This window comes from Orcinus orca, chromosome 3, assembly GCF_937001465.1.
Source record: "Orcinus orca chromosome 3, mOrcOrc1.1, whole genome shotgun sequence".
NCBI classification, from domain to species: domain Eukaryota; kingdom Metazoa; phylum Chordata; class Mammalia; order Artiodactyla; family Delphinidae; genus Orcinus; species Orcinus orca.
The window spans coordinates 28377289-28396186 of record NC_064561.1 but is presented as its reverse complement, the minus strand read 5'-3'; the positions used below and the strand labels follow the sequence as shown (position 1 = coordinate 28396186).

At 47.2% G+C, this 18898-nt stretch overlaps 1 protein-coding gene and 1 long non-coding RNA gene across 2 annotated transcripts in view; both read left to right on the top strand.

Moving 5' to 3' along the window:
- The window catches only part of LOC125963881 (uncharacterized), a 109563-nt gene extending 106364 nt beyond the window's left edge, over positions 1-3199 (top strand). The window contains exon 4 of the long non-coding RNA XR_007476305.1: positions 3129-3199. This is a non-coding gene — a long non-coding RNA (uncharacterized LOC125963881). The remainder of the gene's footprint in view (positions 1-3128) is intronic.
- KCNIP1 (potassium voltage-gated channel interacting protein 1) overlaps positions 1-18898 on the top strand; it is a 226897-nt gene that overhangs the window by 131108 nt on the left and 76891 nt on the right. The window lies entirely within an intron of this gene.

Sequence of the window (18898 nt, the reverse complement as noted above, 5' to 3'; positions counted from 1 at the left end):
TCCCCTCCCCTCCTCCTCCCCCTCCCCTCCCCCTCCCCCTCCCCTTCCCCTCCCCCTCCCCTTCCCCTCCCCCTCCCCTCCTCCTCCCCCTTCCCCTCCCCTCCCCCTCCCCTCCTCCTCCCCCTTCCCCTCCCCTCCCCCTCCCCTCCCCTCCCCTTCCCCTCCCCCTCCCCTCCTCCTCCCCTCCCCTTCCCCTCCCCCCTCCTCCTCCCCTTCCCCTTCCCCTCCCCCTCCCCTCCTCCTCCCCCTTCCCCTTCCCCTCCCCTCCCCTCCCCTCCCCCTCCCCCTTCCCCTCCCCTCCCCCTTCCCCTCCCCCTCCTCCTCCCCCTCCCCCTCCTCCTCCCCCTCCCCCTCTCCTCCCCCTCCCCCTCCCCTCCCCTCCCCTCCCCTCCCCTCCTCCTCCCCCTTCCCCTCCCTCCCCTCCCCTCCTCTCCTCCTCCTCTCCCTCTCTCCTCCACCCAGCCCCTGCCCCACTCCAGCCGGGCTCTTCCTCCTCTCCATCCTGGTCCAGATGTCCAGAGTAACCTTGTGGGCAGTTCCTGGGAGCACCAAGCCTCACATAAAGCAGTCTCTCCCTTTTGCTCCTAACAAGTCGTGTGACACTTCCCCCCACAACGAGGACAGGGCGGCGGGAGCAGTGGATGCTGAGGAAGCCTCCGCAGTACCCTCTTGCTGGAGTCTGGAGCTTCCTGTGTCCCAGCGCTGGGAGGAGATGTCCGCCAATTCCAGCTGTGACCAGCAGAGGGCAGAAGCAGCCTGGGGAAGGCCCAGGAAGAGCATTGGTGTCATTTCCTCTGCAGGTGGGAGAGACAGGAAAGCATGTTAGATTCCCTGGGGTCCCACACCCTGCTTCACCTGGGGTAGCCTACTTTTTATTTCTTGACAAGCTTCCACAAGAGACTGTGTTTGACCAAAGGCTCTCCAGCTGCTATTACTAGTATTACTGCTACTGATTAGTAATTTTAATTTTAACTGAAAGCCTTTAGTTAGATGATCTTTAGGTTTTCTTCAAGACTGACAGTCAATTCTGTTTGTACTTCAGCAACTTGTAAAAAAAAAAAAAAACAGAAAAAACAAGCAAATAAAAAACACTCATCTGTTGCATATTTAAGAAAATAAACACACCTCCAGAAGTCAGTAGCTGAGGGACAGGCCCCGGAGCCAGGCTTCCTGGGGTTGAATCCTTCCCCCACTACTGACTGTGTGACCTTGGCAAGTTACTTCACCTCCCTAAACTCACTTTTCTCATTTATAAAATGGAAATAATAACGAGTCAGACTCATAAGGTTGTGTGTTGTGAGGAGTAGCTGAGGTAATACAGGTGGACATATAGTACCGGAGCTGACTAATTGCTCAACCATATGTGGTTGCGATAACTTCCCCGACACGTCCCCACGGCCCACTCTCACCCGTGGAACCTTCCTGTCCTCCCATCTCCCTGCCCAGACACTTTCTAACTCAAGAGTCCTGTGTGTTCCACCTGGTATACTCTTGTTCACAGGTCAGATGCCCTCTGTCTGCCGCAGTGATTCAGTTGGACAAGGTTTAGCGGCATGTGATCAAATTTCAAAATAACATTAAATTAGACCATGAAGTTTTTTTCCCTCACACATAATAGAAAGCAGGAGGTGGTTGGTACAGGGCTGGGATGGCAGCTTCAAACAATCAAGAACTCTGGCTCTTTCCATCTTCCTGTTCTGCCAACATCAGTCCATGGATGCTTCATGGTCCAAGATGGCTGCATGAGCACCGGCCATCAGTTCCACAGATGGTGGTGACCTGGTTTAAGACAGCGACAGTGGATTCCAGAGAGCTTTAGAAGGTAGAATCAACAGAACTTGGTAATGGATTCAGCATGGAAATAGGGACCAGGGAGGTGTCAAGGTTGACTCCTGAGTGGTTGATATGAGAGTTAGATATTTTTCCCGTCTCCTGAGACAGGGACAGTGGTCCAATAGCCAGGAAGTGGTGGGCACTAGAGTGTCACAATGTATGTTAGCATATCAACACTGTGAGAAAGCATGCAGGGAAGATACGTAGTCTAGCCTGGTGTTAGACATTAGCAAGGTATGGAAAAGTCAACTAAATCTAGGTGAGCTTGAGCCCAGAGCTGCCATCTTGAATTTCAAGTGAACATTTACTTGCCTTATGGTTTGGGCTGTATACCCCTGGATGATGGTGCTCCCAAACTCAGGTCAATATCCAGGACTGGGTTAAAAGTAATCATTCCAAGAGAAAAATTGGCAGTGCAAGTGTTCGACTGGTACCTCAGGCTTTTGACAACAGAGGCGTATCTGTTAGTCTATACACACGCCGAGCATATAAACTCAGTGAAACGTGGAGCATAACATTGAGGGAGGAGAAACAGTGTTTACTAAAATCTCCTAGTGAGTGCTGGGCATGTGCATATATATTTGAGGAGAAGCCTCGTTATTTAAAACTCTCAGCGCTGTCTTGCCATTGCCTGAGCCCCCAACACACCTCATAGTCTGGAGAACTATAAAACTTGGGAGTATCCTGCCAGGGAAACAGTGAAAGGCAGCTCGGCGTGGCATGAACAGAATGGACTCCTGCCTCCTTTGGATGCACAGGAAACGGGCAAGGGGAGCATCTTCTTTAAGGACGAATCCAAACTCCACCCTGGAGCTGCTACTTCCTTTTGGCTTGCAGTTGTGCAGAGGATAAAGTATTCACTGAACCACAAAGCCCCTGGATGCTAGGAAAAGAATATATCTTGGTCCGCATGTTCCCTTCCCCAAGGAAAGGGTCCAAGCAGAGGAAGCTCCCACCTCTCCGCTCAGAAGGCAAATCTCTTTTACGGCCTCCCTGTGCATTCATGCTCGTGGAGGCCCGTGGGCGCGGCCTCCCCATCACCCTGGGTTCCTGGGAAGAGCCTCTTTCCAGACTCCACCTCTGAGCCTCATCACATTTCTCTCAGGCTGTTGACTTGGTCAAGGTCAAGGCATCGAGAGAAACGTGAGGGTTACCCTGAGGGTTCTGCCATGCTGGGGAGGCCTTTTCAGAGCCACCTCTCCCTCAGTGTGAGGGGCTGCACTGGCCCCGTCCCGGAGGCTGTGCTGGTCCCAAGGGAAGGTGTCTGTCATCCCCATCTGTGTTCTCTCTTGCAGGTAAGTCGGACTGGAGCAGCGGGAGGGCTGTGTGATGACACCCTGGCAGTTTGCGAGCAAAAGCGGCCACAGTAAGACACGAGTGATTCACTGCATCTCGATTCTTAGCTAGGGTGGTTTCAATGTGCAGACTTCTCCTGTCCCAGAGGAGGCTCCTCTGGGTTTGGAAAGGGGATGCCAAACCTCGGGGTCCCGCAGAGGGCCCCTAGCTTTGGTTGGGGGAGGCGTGGCTTTTGGTTGGAGGGGACGGTGGTTTCTGGGTACCATAAGGTGCATGTGGCTGGCACTGGGCTGCCTGTGCATGTGGCTGGCACTGGGTTGCCTGCCCCAAGGGGGTATCTCCCCATGATCTGCGACATTGGTTCTGAAGAGTTTCGTCTGACAGCTTCAAATGGCTGAGACCTACTGGCATGGTTTGCAAGGATGCAGGGAACTTTGGGGGACCTCATCAATCCCACCTGGGCGCTCCAAAAGACCCTCGACCTCTGTGGCACGCAGCCTCGGCCGTTTCCAAGCTCATGGCATCCCGCCAGCCATGTCACCTGCCCCTGGCTTAGTGTCTCTTCCTGACACTCTTCCTGTCACCGTATCCCACCCATCACCTCACATCAAAGTTCCAGCCGATGGGAACAATTTTTAGACTGTTAATGACCGTCTAAAACTGTTTTAAACTGTTTTAGACAGTTAATGCGCATGTGGGATGTTGGACTGGGACATCACTGTAAGGCCGGGTTTCTAGTGACATTTCATTTCTGGCACTAAAACGTCCAAGGCTCAAGAGGCACCTGTGTGTGCAACCCCAGGACCTGGTTGTTAACCCTCGCCCTGACCCCTTTCACCTTCTCCATGGTTCCGAGCCTCAGGACCCTGTTGTGGACAGGGCCATCTCTTGCCCGGAAGGGAGTTCGGGACAGCTTCCCCGAAGAGCTAGGCGAATTCATTTTCTCTAGATTTTAAGGGAACGGGACATGCCAGGGATGTGAATCCTGTTCCCAGGATGCTTTAGAAAGAGGTGCTCCCACAAGACTTGCATATGATTTCTCCCAGGGTGCTTTGGGGTGGCTGCTCCTGGGGTTCTGTATCCATCGGGAATATGGGATGAAGGGAGAGATAGATGCCTCCAAAACCCCCAGCTTTAACCCCACGCCTCCCCCAACCAAAGCTAGTTTCCCAGGAAACCCAGGATGCCCTCTCTGAAAAGTAAATGAAATATCCCTAAGACCAGGCACGTGTTTGGCCCCCAGGATATGGCCTGAATCTCAGCAGGACCTTCCCCAGACAGCAGTGGATGTCTCCCAGGGGAGACCCATACACTCAGACCCTGGACCCTCACGTCTGCTGGGGTAGGGGAGGCCTGATCCCCTGGGTCCCAGCCGAGACTCAAAAGCAATCCCATCCTCTTGGGGTTGTTTCGGCCTTTCGGTCGGCTTTGGTTTCCCAAAATCCAATTGATGGGATGTTTCTGTTCAGAAACCGCTCCGCCCTCTGGCGTAAAGGAGGCCTTTGGAAAAAGGGCTCAGAAGCCCTGGATCCTGCAGTGCTGGGGGGGAGGGGTGTAACTGAAACGCCCAGCATTTCATAACGGGGGCCAGTTGCTCCCTTGTGCATTTCCTAGTTTGATGCCCACGAAAGCCCTACAAGCATAAGTATAGCTCATTTTTAAGCACTATAAAAGTCTCCTTGAAAATGATTGTAAGGTGATCAGTTGGTGTGGCTACTGTTAAGACTAAGGGGCAAAACCCTTAGAGGAAACAAACGACATCAGCAGAGGGCAGAGTGAGGCACCCCAAAGTGTCGCCTCCTGCAGGACCGGCCTAACCCGGCGCACAGACCTTCCCCCTCCAACCTCTCCCACCACCCAGGCTCGCCCCAGCCTGCCCGAATCCCTCCTGCCTGTGAAGCGGGGGTAAATGAGCGTCCTCCTCACATTAGCCGAGGGTGCCCCTGTAAGAGGTGACTCAGGTCCTCTGAGCATGCCACTGAGTCCCACAGCCCTTAACCCTTCCCCATGCCAGACTGTCCTCCCCGGCAGGGTCTTCACCCCGCCTCTCCTGTAGAGTGCAATAGCCCTGAGAAGGGCAAGACGCAGGCTCTCCTATCAGCTCCGGCGTTTATGAGCGGAGCACTTACTCCCTGCCACTCCCGTCCCCCTCGATCCTCACCTGGATCGAGGTGATCCAGGTGACACCTGGAGGTGTCTTCAGTTCCTCTGGGTCAGGTGCATGAGGACAGGGCAGCTAAGCCATTGCCCCAGATCACAGGCCAGTGGGCGGCAGAGCTGCAGGTGACTCCTGGCTGACATCTCTGCTACTCCTCATGGCTTCTCTCTAGACCTAAGAAGGGAAAGGCGTGAAGAGCCCAGGGGCTGCCCTCAAGAAGCAGGTGGGCAAGAGGAAAAAGGGGAGGGGCCACAGGTATTGAGCACTTACTGCGTGCACACGGTACCATGAACTTGATACTCATCATTGCTAGTGTCACAGACCTCCAAAGCCTGTGGAAGCAGACGGAGCGCCCCCCCCAGTTGCCCCTCTCCCAATGGGCACTGTTGTTAAATGGTCCCAGTTCATTGAATAAACCTGGGGGCAACAGGGGGCCTCCACCGGCCTCCAGTCCTGCTTTCCCAGTATCGTTATCGGAGTGAGGGCTCGGGGCCCACAGGCCAGTGCCCTCCTGCCCACAGCCAGGTCTAAAGGACAGACGCGGGGGAGTTCCGTACGGAATTTACTTCAAGCCCCGTCCCCTTCATTTTGCTTTTAAACTTGTCTACCTGTGTCTGCATCAAGCCCAGCAGGGCCGAGGGCTGAGGATGGATCTGATAGAAGCAAAGTCAGATGTGGTGATTAAAATCAATAGTCTACGTAACGCATCATAGCTCACATCATTCCACTTCATCTTTAAACCCACGACCTTCTTGCAATTGGGATTATTATCTCCATTTTACTGGAGGAAACTGATGAGGCTGTGAGAGATAAAGTGACTTACTCAGGATCAACCAGTTAAGAAGTAGTGAATCCAGGTGTGGGAGTCTGAATAACGGTTCCCAGATGTGAGCTGTGGATATTACCTGATATGACAAAAGGGACTTTGCAGATGTAATTAAGTTCAGGATCTGGAGATGGGGAGACTTTCCTGGATTACGCAGGTGGGCCCTAAATGTAATCACAGGGTCCTTATAAGAGGGAGGCAGAGGGAGGTTAGGCCTGGCAGAGGAGAAGGAGACGTGAGGATGGGAGCTAGAGGTTGGAATGATGCCAGGAAGGGGTCTCAAACCAAGGAACGCAGGCAGCTGGGGGCTAGAAAGGGCAAGGAAATGGGTTCTCCTGAACTTCAAGCCCTGCCGACACCCTGACCTCAGCCCAGTGGCTGATTTCAGACATCAGGCCCCAGAACCGTAAGAGAATAATTTGTGTTCTCTTAAGCCATCAAGTTGATGGTAATTTGTTATAGCAGCCCTAGGAAACTAACACACCAGGATTACAGCCAGTCTTCTGTGTCCTCACTGCTCTGCCACGTGGTGGATCCCGCTGGTCTGTGCTGGGCCTCTAGTTGGACACCTTCCTCCCCTAGACTCAGGGTCTCCTGCAGTCAGGAGCACAGTGTATCACCACTGCATCCCCAGGGCTTGGTGCGTATAATAGGCACCAGGAAGTGAGACTCACCTTCCCCTGACTGAGAACACAATAAACTGCTCATGAGTTTCCCACTAGATCTCAACCTCTCTAGCACCACGGCCCTGCCTGTTCAACCATCTTCAGTGTGTGGCTTGCAGGGCTTTTGTGGCTTCTTTGCTTCACAGTAGGAGAAAGTGGTGAGGCAGGAGATAAAAGCTTTGCAGTCAGATTTTGGGCTGAGATCCTGGCCAGCTGGGTGGCCGTGGGCCCGGCCTTCAACCCCCTGGACGTCATGCCTCCCCCTGTTAAATGGGACATTCGATTAGCAGCCCCTCCCAGAGCTGTTCTGGAGGTGAAGCAAGGTGATATATACAGTGACTTGCGCACGATCCGCCTCTGTCACTCACCAGCCCTCACTGGATGGGTCGCTGAACCTATCTGAGCCTTACCCTCTTCATCTATAAACTGTCAGTGCAAATCTCTGCCAAGCAGGGCTGACCCAGAGCAGGGCCATTGCCTCTGTCTCCTGATGAAGAAGGCTGGCTACAGGAGAAAGTTCATGGAGAGCCTTAGAAAAGAAAAGAAGTCTTGGGAAGAGTAGGGCGGGGCCAGATTATGAAGACCCTTGAATGCCACTTTTTTCCCATTCTTTCTGCAAATGTTTACCGCACACTTACCCAATGTCAGTCTCTGATTTAGTGGCGCCTACAAGGGGCGAGGTCCCTGCTCTCATGGAGTGGCCAGACAAATGCCCAAGGCAGTCAGTGATCAAGGCACAGTAGACCTTTTCCTTGAAGTATAGTTGATTTACAGTGTTGTGTTAATTTCTGCTATATAGCCAAGTAACTCCATTTATAGACATATATTCACAGACACAGAGAACAGACTTGAGGTCGCCAAGGGGGAGGGTGCGTGGGGGGGGGATGGACTGGGAGTTTGGGGTTAGTAGATGCAAACTATTACATTTAGGATGGATAAACAACAAGGTCCTACTGTATAGCACAGGGAACCAAATCCAATCTCCTGGGATAAACCATAATGGAAAAGGCACAGTATGACTTTTGAGCAGAGACTGAACATGTCGACATCTGTGAGCATCCGTCTGGCTTTTCTGGGAGAGCGCAGAAGAGTGGAGGAGTCCAGAGGCCAAGTCAAAACTCTGTTGCATCTGTTCAGGGCTGAGGGTAGAAGGGGCTGAGCTGAGAAACAGCAGGAGCATGAGTGCCCGTCTCTCATCCAGACTAGTGCTGATTTGTGCCCATGTCCCCAGCAGCCAGGCAGGTCACAGAGTGAATGCTCAGGGAACAAGGTAGGGAAAGAGAATTCAAGATGACTGAGGTTTGCAGCCATCAGAAACTGAAGGGGTTTTGGAAGACTTGGGACCACCAGCAGAGGGAGCCAGCTGGCAGCCCAGGGTCCAGTTGGCTCTTTCAAGCCCTGGCCTGCCCTTGCCCTCAGGTCACAACCAGTTCAGCAAAAACCTCTGCTTTGGGTAGTATAGTCATTTTCACAATGTCGATTCTTCCAATCCAGGAACATGGTACATCTCTCCATCTGTTTGTATCATCTTTAATTTCTTTCATCAGTGTCTTATAATTTTCTCCATACGGGTCTTTTGTCTCCTTAGGTAGGTTTATTCCTAGGTATTTTATTCTTTTTGTTGCAGTGGTAAATGGGAGTGTTTCCTTAATTTCTCTTTCAGATTTTTCATCATTATTGTATAGGAATGCTAGAGATTTCTGTGCATTAATTTTGTATCCTGTTACTTTACCAAATTCGTTGATTAGCTCTAGTAGTTTTCTGGTAGCATCTTTAGGAGTGTCTGTGTATAGTATCATGTCATCTGCAAACAGTGACAGTTTTACTTCTTTTCCGATTTGGATTCCTTTTATTTCTTTTTCTTCTCTGATTACTGTGGCTAAAACTTCCCAAACTATGTTGAATAATAGCGGTGAGAATGGGCAACCTTGTCTTGTTCCTGATCTTAATGGAAATGGTTTCAGTTTTTCACCATTGAGAACGATGTTGGCTGTGGGCTTGTCATATATGGCTTTTATTATGTTGAGGTAAGTTCCCTCTGTGCCTACTTTCTGGAGGGTTTTTATCATAAATGGACCTAGAGTCAGTCATACAGAGTGAAGTAAGTCAGAGAGAGAAAAACAAATACCGTATGCTAACACATATGTATGGAATCTAAAAAAAAAAGGGTTCTGAAGAACCTAGGGGCAGGACAGGAATAAAGACACAGACGTAGAGAATGGACTTGAGGACACGGGCAGGGGAAAGGGTAAGCTGGGACGAAGTGAGAGCGTGGCATGGACATATATACACTACCAAATGTAAAATAGATAGCTAGTAGGAAGCAGCCGCATAGCACAGGGAGATCACCTCCGTGCTTTGTGACCACCTAGAGGGTTGGGATAGGGAGGGTGGGAAGGAGACGCAAGAGGGAGGGGATATGGGTATACATGTAACTGATTCACTTTGTGATACAGCAGAAACTAACACACCATTGTAAAGCAATTATACTCCAATAAAGATGTTAAAACAAAACAAAACAAAACATAAAGCACCTCTGCTGCAGTGATTATGGTGAAGCAGGGCCCAGAGCTGAGGCAGGACAAGCCTCAGGCCTCAAGGGAATCCCCAGCCCTGTGCAGCTTGGCCCTGAAGACATAAATGCTTATATAAGAAGGGAGGCTGAAAATTAATGAACAAAGTGGACAACCTATTAGGAAAAGAAAAACAGAATAAATCTTAAGAAAGTAAAAAAAAGGGGGCTTCCCTGGTGGCGCAGTGGTTGAGAATCCGCCTGCCAATGCAGGGGACACGGATTCGTGCCCCAGTCGGGGAAGATCCCACATGCCGTGGAGCAGCTGGGCCCATGAGCCATGGCCGCTGGGCCTGTGCGTCCGGGGCCACAACAGTGAGAGGCCCGCGTAACACACACACACAAAGAAAAGAAAGTAAAAAAAAGGAACTAATAAAGATTAACAGCAGAAATTAACTTTTGTAAATAAATAAATAAAATACTAGATAAACTTTTTAAAAGACTCATCAAGAAAAACAGAGAACACATAAATAGGAAGGAAATAGGAAGGAAAAAGGAAACATAAGACCTTAAAAGATTTAAGAGGATATTCTGAACAAACTTCTTGCAATTAGAAAACCTATAAGATATATAAAAATTTTTATAAAAATAGAGACTTTCCAAAACTGACTCAAGATGAAGTTAAAAACTTATAACCTCAGAGAAATTATCAGTTGATGAATACCTTTCCTCAACACAAACCTCAGGCCCAGACACTTTTACCAGTTGATTGTAATGCATATTCAAGTAAAATTTTAAGAAGGAACACTTCCCAACTTGTTACAAGGCAAGCATAAGCTTGACATCAAATCCTGACCAAGAAAGGAAAATTAAAAGCTAATATCACTCATGTAGATATACATAATTTTTAAAAATCCTCAACAAAATTCTATCCAACTGAATCCAGCAACATAAAAAACCTGAGGTTATCTCAGGAATGTAGGGTTGGTTTAATATTAGAAAGTCACTTCAAGAAATTTCCATTAACAGATTAAAGGACAAAAATCATGGGCTCATCAACACATGGGATGAGGTAAAAGCATTTGATAAAATCTACCATCTGCCCATTATCTTTTTAAACATAGCAACCAGGAATAGAAAGAACTTTCTTACCCTGTTAAAGGATATTTGGAAAAAGCGTGCAGCAACCATTATACCTAAGGAAGAATCATTGAAAGCACGCCCTTTAAGTTTGGGGGCACTGACATCCCTTCTTTTAAATGTGGTTTTGGAAATCCTAGCTAGCAAAGGAAGGGGAAAGAAATCAACAAAATGTGTAAGAATTAGAAAAGAACTTATTTGTGGGTGATATGTTTGCCTAAATTCAAATAATCTAAGATACATTATTAGATTTCCAGTATTCAACAGGATTTTTGGACAAAAGTCAATGAAAAGACAAACACCAAGAGCAAAAAGATAGAAACTGGAATTTTTAAAATACCATTTAAAAGAATCTTAAATGTCTAAAATATCTAGGAATGATCTCACAAAAGTTGTGCGAGACATTTGTGGAGGAATTAATAAAATTTTATTGATGGCCTTAAGGAAGATCTATATAGATGGGGAGATGAGCCATGACCTTGGACTGGAAGACTCAACACAGTAAAGATGTCAGTTCACCCCAAAGTGGAAAATGATTTTGATGAAATTCTGATCAAAATTCTAACGGTTTGGGAACTTTAAGAACTACTCCCAAAATGTTTATGGAAATGCAAATAATCAAGAATGACAGCCATACTTTTGGAAGAACGTGATGGGAGAATTGATCCAACCAATTCGTAAGACAGGATAAAGCAAGGGTGGCGAGGAGAGTGTGGTTGTACAGAGATAAACAAACAATGGAACAGTGGAAAACAGTAGCTCAGAAGAAGACTCCCAGAGATACAAATACCTGATATGTGACCTGCAGAGCAGTGGAGAAAACAAAAGACTTCTATATAACTGTGCTGGGACTATTGGTAATCCATAATGGAAAAGAAATTAAATTGAACTCCTACTTCGTACCCTACATAAAAATCAATACCAGGTGAATTAAACACCTAAATGTGAAAAAGAAAAATGATAAAACTTTCAGAAGACAATGTAAGAGAATATATGTATGGCCTCATGTTAGGAAAGAATTTCTTTAACAAGATACAAAAAGTACAGACCATAAAGGAAAAGATGAATAAATTTGACTTCATTAAAATTAAGAGCTCTCTCCACCAAAAGACACTTTTTAAAGAGGGTTAAAGTATAAGCCATGGAGGGGGAGAAGTTATTTGCAGCACGTATAACCAAAGCACGTATGCTGGATACTTAGAAGACTAAGGATCCTGAATATATGAACATGGCCTATGAACTAAGTTGAAGAAAACAAACACTCCAACATAAAAAAATGGGCAGAAGATCTCAAAAATAATTTCACAGAAGAATTTTTGTGTGTGTGTGGTCAGAATACATTTATTGACTTTTTTCTTTAACATCTTTATTGGAGTATAATTGCTTTACAGTGGTGTGTTAGTTTCTGCTTTATAACAAAGTGGATCAGTTATACATATACATATGCCCCCATATCTCTTCCCTCTTGCATCTCCCTCCCTCCCACCCTCCCTGTCCCACCCCTCTAGGCAGTCACAAAGCACCGAGCTGGTCTCCCTGTGCTATGCGGCTGCTTCCCACTAGCTATCGATTTTACGTTTGGTAGTGTCACAGAAGAACTTAAAGGGTCACAATTTTAGGCAAAGTCGCTGAACCTCATTAGTAGTCAGAAAACCACAGATTAAAACACAGTGAGACAGACTTAGAGAACAAACTTATGGTTACCAGAGGGGAAGGGTAGGGGGGAGGGATAGTTAGGGAGTTTGGGATTGACACATACACACTACTATATTTAAAATGGATAACCAACAAGGACCTACTGTATAGCACAGGGAACTGTGCTCAATATTTTGTAACAACCTAAATGGGAAAAGAATTTGAAAAAGAATAGATACAGGTACTGAATCACTTTGCTGTATGCCTGAAACTAACACACCATTGTTAATCAACTATACTCCAATATAAAATAAAAAGTTAAAATAAAAAACACAATGAGACACGATTTCACAATCACTAGATTGACAAGAATTAAGAAATTTATAAAGAATTGGTGAGAATATGGAGCGACATTCCTGGTGGGAAAGCAAATTTGTACACTAACCTTGTAAAATAGTTTGGCAACGCCTAGAAAAGTTGAATATGACCCCAAAATGGCCCAACAACGCCACTATTCAATAGTTACCGCAGAGAAATTCTTGAGTAAGTCCTTTAAGAGACATATGCAAGGGTATTTGTTGCAGCATGGTTTACAACAGCAAAAACAACTGGATACAACTTAAATGCCCGTCAGTAGTTGAGTGAATAAATTATGCAAAATAAAAATACATATGGGGATAAGATTTATTTCAACGTGTTCTCAATCTTCCCCTCCTCTCAAGTATATTTGCCTTTGCCTGCTAACAAAGTGTCTTCTCTTCCAGGACTGTCTGTTTAGTTTGTGTGCTGAAAAACAGATACATTGAGGTATAATTGAAGTCCAAGAAGCTGTACATATTTAAACGGTGACATCTTACTAGTTTTGACGTATGGCTGTACCTATGAAACCACCACAATGAAGATATGAATATAGCCATCACCCCAAAAGTTTCCCCATGCCATTTTTTATTCCCCTCCTTCCATGCCTCCCCATCCTGTCATTCTCCACCTGGGGCAAACACTTATCTGTCACTATAGTTTGCATTTTCTAGAATTTTATATAAGCGGAATCACAATATGTATTCTTTCTTATCTGGCTTTTTTCATGCAACGTGATTACTTTGAGATTGTCATGTTATTACCTAGCTGACTACTTCATTCCTTTCTATTGCTAAGTAGTGTTGTATTTACATCGTATGGATGTACCAGTTCGTTTATCCATTCACCTGTCGATGGACATTTGGGTTATTTCCAATTTTTTGGCTATTGCAAATAAAGCTACTCTGATATTCATGTACAAGTCTTTATATAGACAAATACTTTCCATTCTCTTGGGAAAATACCAAGAGAGGTGTTGGAATTATTGGATCATATGATAAGTGAATGCGTAACTTTTAAAGAAATTGCCAATTTAGGATTTTCTTACCATCACTCTATTAGTAAATTGAAGTTCATCAACATTTGTAACTTCTGCTCCAAAAGATATTTTTAAGAAAAGGAAAAGGCAAGCCACAGGGTGAGAGAAAATATTTGCAAAGCGTATGTCTGATAAAGAATGTAGATTCGAAATAAACGAAGAGAATAACCACCATAGTTCCCACTAAGCTGTGAGTAACTGGTACAAGGAGTATATTTTAAAAGGAACCTTCGGGGGGCTTCCCTGGTGGCGCAGTGGTTGAGAGTCCACCTGCCGATGCAGGGGACACGGGTTCGTGCCCCGGTCCGGGAAGATCCCACGTGCCACGGAGCGGCTGGGCCTGTGAGCCATGGTCGCTGAGCCTGCGCGTCCAGAGCCTGTGCTCCGCAACGGGAGAGGCCGCAACAGTGAGAGGCCCGCGTACCGCACAAAAAAAAAAAGGAAAAAAATAAAAGGAACCTTCTGAACCCAAAGGAATTTCAGATCTGGGGAATTTTAGGCCCACTAACCAGGAGAAGGGGTGGGTGGGACATGATCTCTGGTAATATATCTGAAGGGCCGAGAACTTGGGATCTATCTTGGCTCTTGGGGGTACAACTAGGGAAAGGTGGGTCTCAGAGGGACAACTCTGGTCTCTGTAGGAAGAACTTTCTAACAGGCACAGCTGCCAGAGATCAGACAAGTCACTTTGATAGGTGGTAAATACCCCTCAAGGGAAGGATGCAAATCAAAGCCAAATTTGGACCGGATCACATAAAATCCTGTACTTATCCTGAGATTCTTGGCAATCCAGTAGTGTCAAGGGAAGGGAGATTTCTAGAATTTTTCTAAATGAGTCCTGGTGGGTTTTTCCTTCTCCAACTACGCATAAACTTGGGCCCAGGTAAAACGTGCATAGCATTAATCCAGCATGAATACCCAGTGCTTCGATCTGATCCCAGACCAATCCTGACTCACCTCATCCATCTCCTTTACAAGTGCCATCCGGGTGATGTTACAGAAATCTTGGAATGCTCACCATCTATAATCTTCTATCTCTCTCCCACTGATTTTTCTTTTTATACCTCTCCTTCCTGGACATAATTTATTTTTTACTTTTAAATATTTGCTTCTGTTAAAAAAAAAAAAAAAAGAACGCCTGGGACAGATTTATAAAGAACGTTCCTGGAGAGGCGAGTGGATTAATTATTCAGCATCCTCTCCCTTTGTAACTATCTATTGTCTCATATGCATTTATATGGTACCTATCACGGCAGATCTCACTCCATGCTGGAGACGTAATTTCCAGGGACTGAGCCCTTGTCTAAGAGGCACAGATAATATTGCAAATACTGTTTTATTTCTGACTGTAACGGCACGCGCCATTGTTGGCTAATTGTGTTCATGTTTTTAAATGTGAAAAATAATCAAATGTAACTTGAAAGAGATCGTACAGTAATTCAAGGGGATATTAAACCACCAGGAAGTTAGTTGGCAAATAAATAGGTGCTTGTGCCTGTCAGGGTGAGTGATGGGGGAGGGGGCTGGCTGTGGGGGAGGAGAGAGGGCAGGAGACAGAGCAAAGGGTAGAGCTGCAGTCCCTGGTGGTGTGTTGGGGGAAGGGGGTTCCTGGGGGCCAGGAAGAGAGGACCTGGAGTCACTGAGGAGGCCAGACACAGAGGAAGGGGGGCACTGCCTCCTCAGGGGGAAAGCAGACGGGTAGGTTGGAAAAGCCGGCAGGTGTTCACACTTGCTTGTCTGAGTGACGTTAGCTATCAAACTTGAGGGTACCTGCTGGGGCAGGGAGGGGCTGCCATCTACTATTTATACACCTATGACATGGCAGGCATGTACCACTGGCTTTACATATATCTTCTCTCTTTTTATCATTAAACATCCCTATGGAAAGATAGTTGCTGCATTCCCATTTTACAGATGGGGAAGCTGGAACTGGTTAAGCAAAGCCTGAGTACTTTTCCTGACACCACTCTGCATCCCCCCTCCCTACACTGCTCCCCTCCAAACCCCACAAAAAACAAAAACTAAGGCACAGTCCCTGCCTTCCAGAAGCTTACAGCCATTTAGCTTGGTTCTAGACATTAATATGCCCAGATTTTCTTTCTTAGTTTTGCTTGCTTAGGATGAGAGAACACACACCAGATTGCAGGGAGGTGGGGTGAGGCGTGGAGGAGGAGTGAACGTCTGGGCTTGTGTTCAGAGTGCCCAGTGCCCTTCCCACCCCCAGGGGGAGGAGTGGGGAGCGAGACTGCCGGGTGTCTCAGAGGCAGAGCCCCAGCCAGGCAGGACTGCTGCTTAGCAAGTGAAGGAAAGACAGCCCAGCTCTGGACCCCTTTTCTGTCAATGCTGGTCAAGAGGGATGGCGTTTGTCAGAGTTTTCCGGACCCAGAATTTCGCGTCTTGTTGCGTGTACCTGGGGAGTGGGAGAAGTCTTCCTGCTACCAGGTGTGACCTTGGCAAAGTGCAGGAAGCGGGGGAAATGAGCGTATCCCCTCCTTTGCTTCCTCCGTCTCACTCTTCATCATCGTCGTAAAATTTGGATCTGCAAGACTTCCTCTGGGTTTGACCTGGGGTTTTGCGCCATAACTTGTGAGACCCTCTCTGCCCAATCCAGACTCATGCTGTGGGTGCACATAAAAATCCCTAATTTGATGCCAAGTAACAGAAACCAGTTCCACTTCTCTTAAGCCAAAGGGAGGACTTCTCGGAGGCACACTGATGGAGAGTGGCAACTGGGCCTCAGGTGGAACCATTTGTCAGATGTTGCCAAGCACCCACCATGAGCCAGGCTCTGTGGCTCAGTGCATGGGGACAGCCCAAAGGGTAAATTGCACCTGAAACCCTGAATGAACTCACATTCCAGTCATGTTCACAAAGAGGTAATAAATTTGTAAAACTGTGTATACTTCTCTGGCCACCATAAAATCATGCTGTACTTTGATGCTGGGTATCCATTTAAAAAGAGGGAGGATTGGCTGAATCTGGGGTATTACCATAGGAAATTCATATATATAATCATTTACTCATGAATATTAATGCATTTAATCAGGGTAAAACATATTTAAAACAGAGCGTTCATTCCAGCTACTGTTGGGTTTGTTCATTCCTCTTTCCTGTGCAGCTATTATGCATGGTTCACCTGTATATCAAGCATCTGGATAGAGCTCAAGTCGACCTGTGATTAAATTAGGTTAGTCATTTGTTGGTGATGATTACAGTGTTAACTCATTTCCAGAGTATTCTTAGAGTCAGTAGTTTCACATTTAGGTACGTGACTTGCATTAACATTATCTGGTTAATGGTGTGAAATGTTCTTCGTGGCTTTTTGGAATGTAGTAAGATGATGTTAACACAATCTGGTTCTGAGCTCTATTTATAATGGGTATCATAAAACCATTATTTTGGAGCATGTTAATCTGAAATTTGGAACAATTCAAAAATAAACAGGGATGGAGTTTGCATCATCACTACTTATAACAATAATAAGGACTGGTAAGTTAATAATAAAGAAGTTTATAAAATAATGACTTCAGTGGCTCTGGAGTCAGACCAAAGGTAACAACTGGGCATAATCAAAATTACTCTTGAGATTCCCTAAATCATCCTTAAAACATAATACATGAAAAGGTACCAACTCAAAATGCATCCAACAAAAGTCATTTTTTTCCTCCAACATTAGGAGAAATCTCTGTTAGCTGTGCATTAGATGAAGTTGGCATGTATTGGGACCAGGCTGTATGAAAACTACATAGGTCTGATGGTTGTTGACGTCGGCAAGCAGGTCACACTCAGCCCAGTGAGATGCGCGCTGGGAGAGGTACCACTTGGAAGGCAAGGCAGGAGAGGTCACAAGTCACTGTGGAGCATTGCTTTAGGTGGCAAGACTGAATTTCTCCTCCACTCAATTTTCACTGTTCTCTCATATTCCCTCCCTCCCTCCCTCTCACGTAAAAATAGCTTTACCTCCACCTGGCTACGTTTGCTTATACTCTTAGGTGGCACTGCCCAGAAAGGCCAACCCCAAACACTGTGCCCACCATCACGAAACAGGTCCTGGGTGCGCTGATGGCCTTTTAGAGTATAGTGAGTTCTCCAGAGCTGACTTCTTCTGCATTTTCAGGTGGCCCAGACTGCTTTTGTCCCTCCGTGGTGTGTCAGAGTTGGGGTTGGCGGGTGCGGGACTTGGCTTTCAGTGTGATGAAAACAGGCACATTCTGTGGCTGGGATCTCAACCCTATTTTCACTCCACTTCTGATTGCCATTGTGCTCTGAGCATTGACATGCTTCCCGGAGGAACCCTGTCCCCTCAACTATATGTAGCACAGGTTAATTCCCGTGCTCCTGCTGTGGGGAGAATCCTATGCTGGAAGTGGGTCCCTCTCAGAGCAGTCAGTCATCTTGCTTGTTGACCGATGATGCTGCCGCAGGGCAGAAGATCTGCATTTGGGAGAAAGCTTGTGGGTGGTTGGAACAAGGGCTGGGCTTGGAAAGGCCTTGGGGCCCCAAAGGGCTGGTGTGGAGGAGCTGGAGTGAGGGGAAGAGCGAGGGCAGAACAGGCTGGCACTGACCTTGTGTGCCCTTTCCTCCCACTGCCAGCCTCAGAGCTCTGGCCTCTGGCCATCCTGACTTCCTGAAGCAGCCAGAGGAGAGCAGTTCTGAGGGGAAGGGCCAAGGAGGACATGGCCAGTCAGCCCCTCCAAGCCCCTGGGAGCCCTGTCCTATTAATGGGCAGCAGCTCCGTTCAGTTACGGGGCATGTATATGAGCCAGGCCCTGTGAAAAGCTTCCTCCCGCTTTTCCAGGAATGAATCTCAGTGCACAGACTCAAGTGTGCAAGAAGTGTCCTAGAATTAACTTCTATTTTCAGTCCTTGTGACAGTTCTGGGCCTGACCCTGCAGCCTGCATTTCTGGGGTTCCCTGGCTTCACACCTCCTTCATTGGGGAGCACACCCCAGGAAGGAAATAGACGAGGCCTCGAATGTGGTAACCGCTGGAATAGGAGCCCCCACAGGGCCCATCCAAGAGGTCTCTAAGGAGGTGATGGAGAAGGTCCCCCGAGCTGGGCCTAAAGGAGTGACATTGCAGGCAAAGGGATCAGTACAGGCAAAAGCACAGAGACCAAAAAAAAAGAAAAAAAAAAAAAATTAGCCTGGGGGATTCTATAGAGGGCTAAAGAGTACGGGATGTCATTCCAGCCATCACTTTTCTTAGACATGGCAGGAGATGGGTTTTAGAAGTGGAGGGGGAGGGGCAGATTACGGGGACCTCCCATGGGTATAAAGACCTTCCCTTCTTGCTGCTGGTGGGGAGCCAAGATAGGGTCTGTCTTGTTCTCCACTGAGGCCACAGCGTCCAGCACGGCACCTGCAGGACTGCAGCAGGAATGTGGGAAGTATCTGCTGAATGAGTGAGGGAGTGAATGTAGGAAAAAATGAATAGG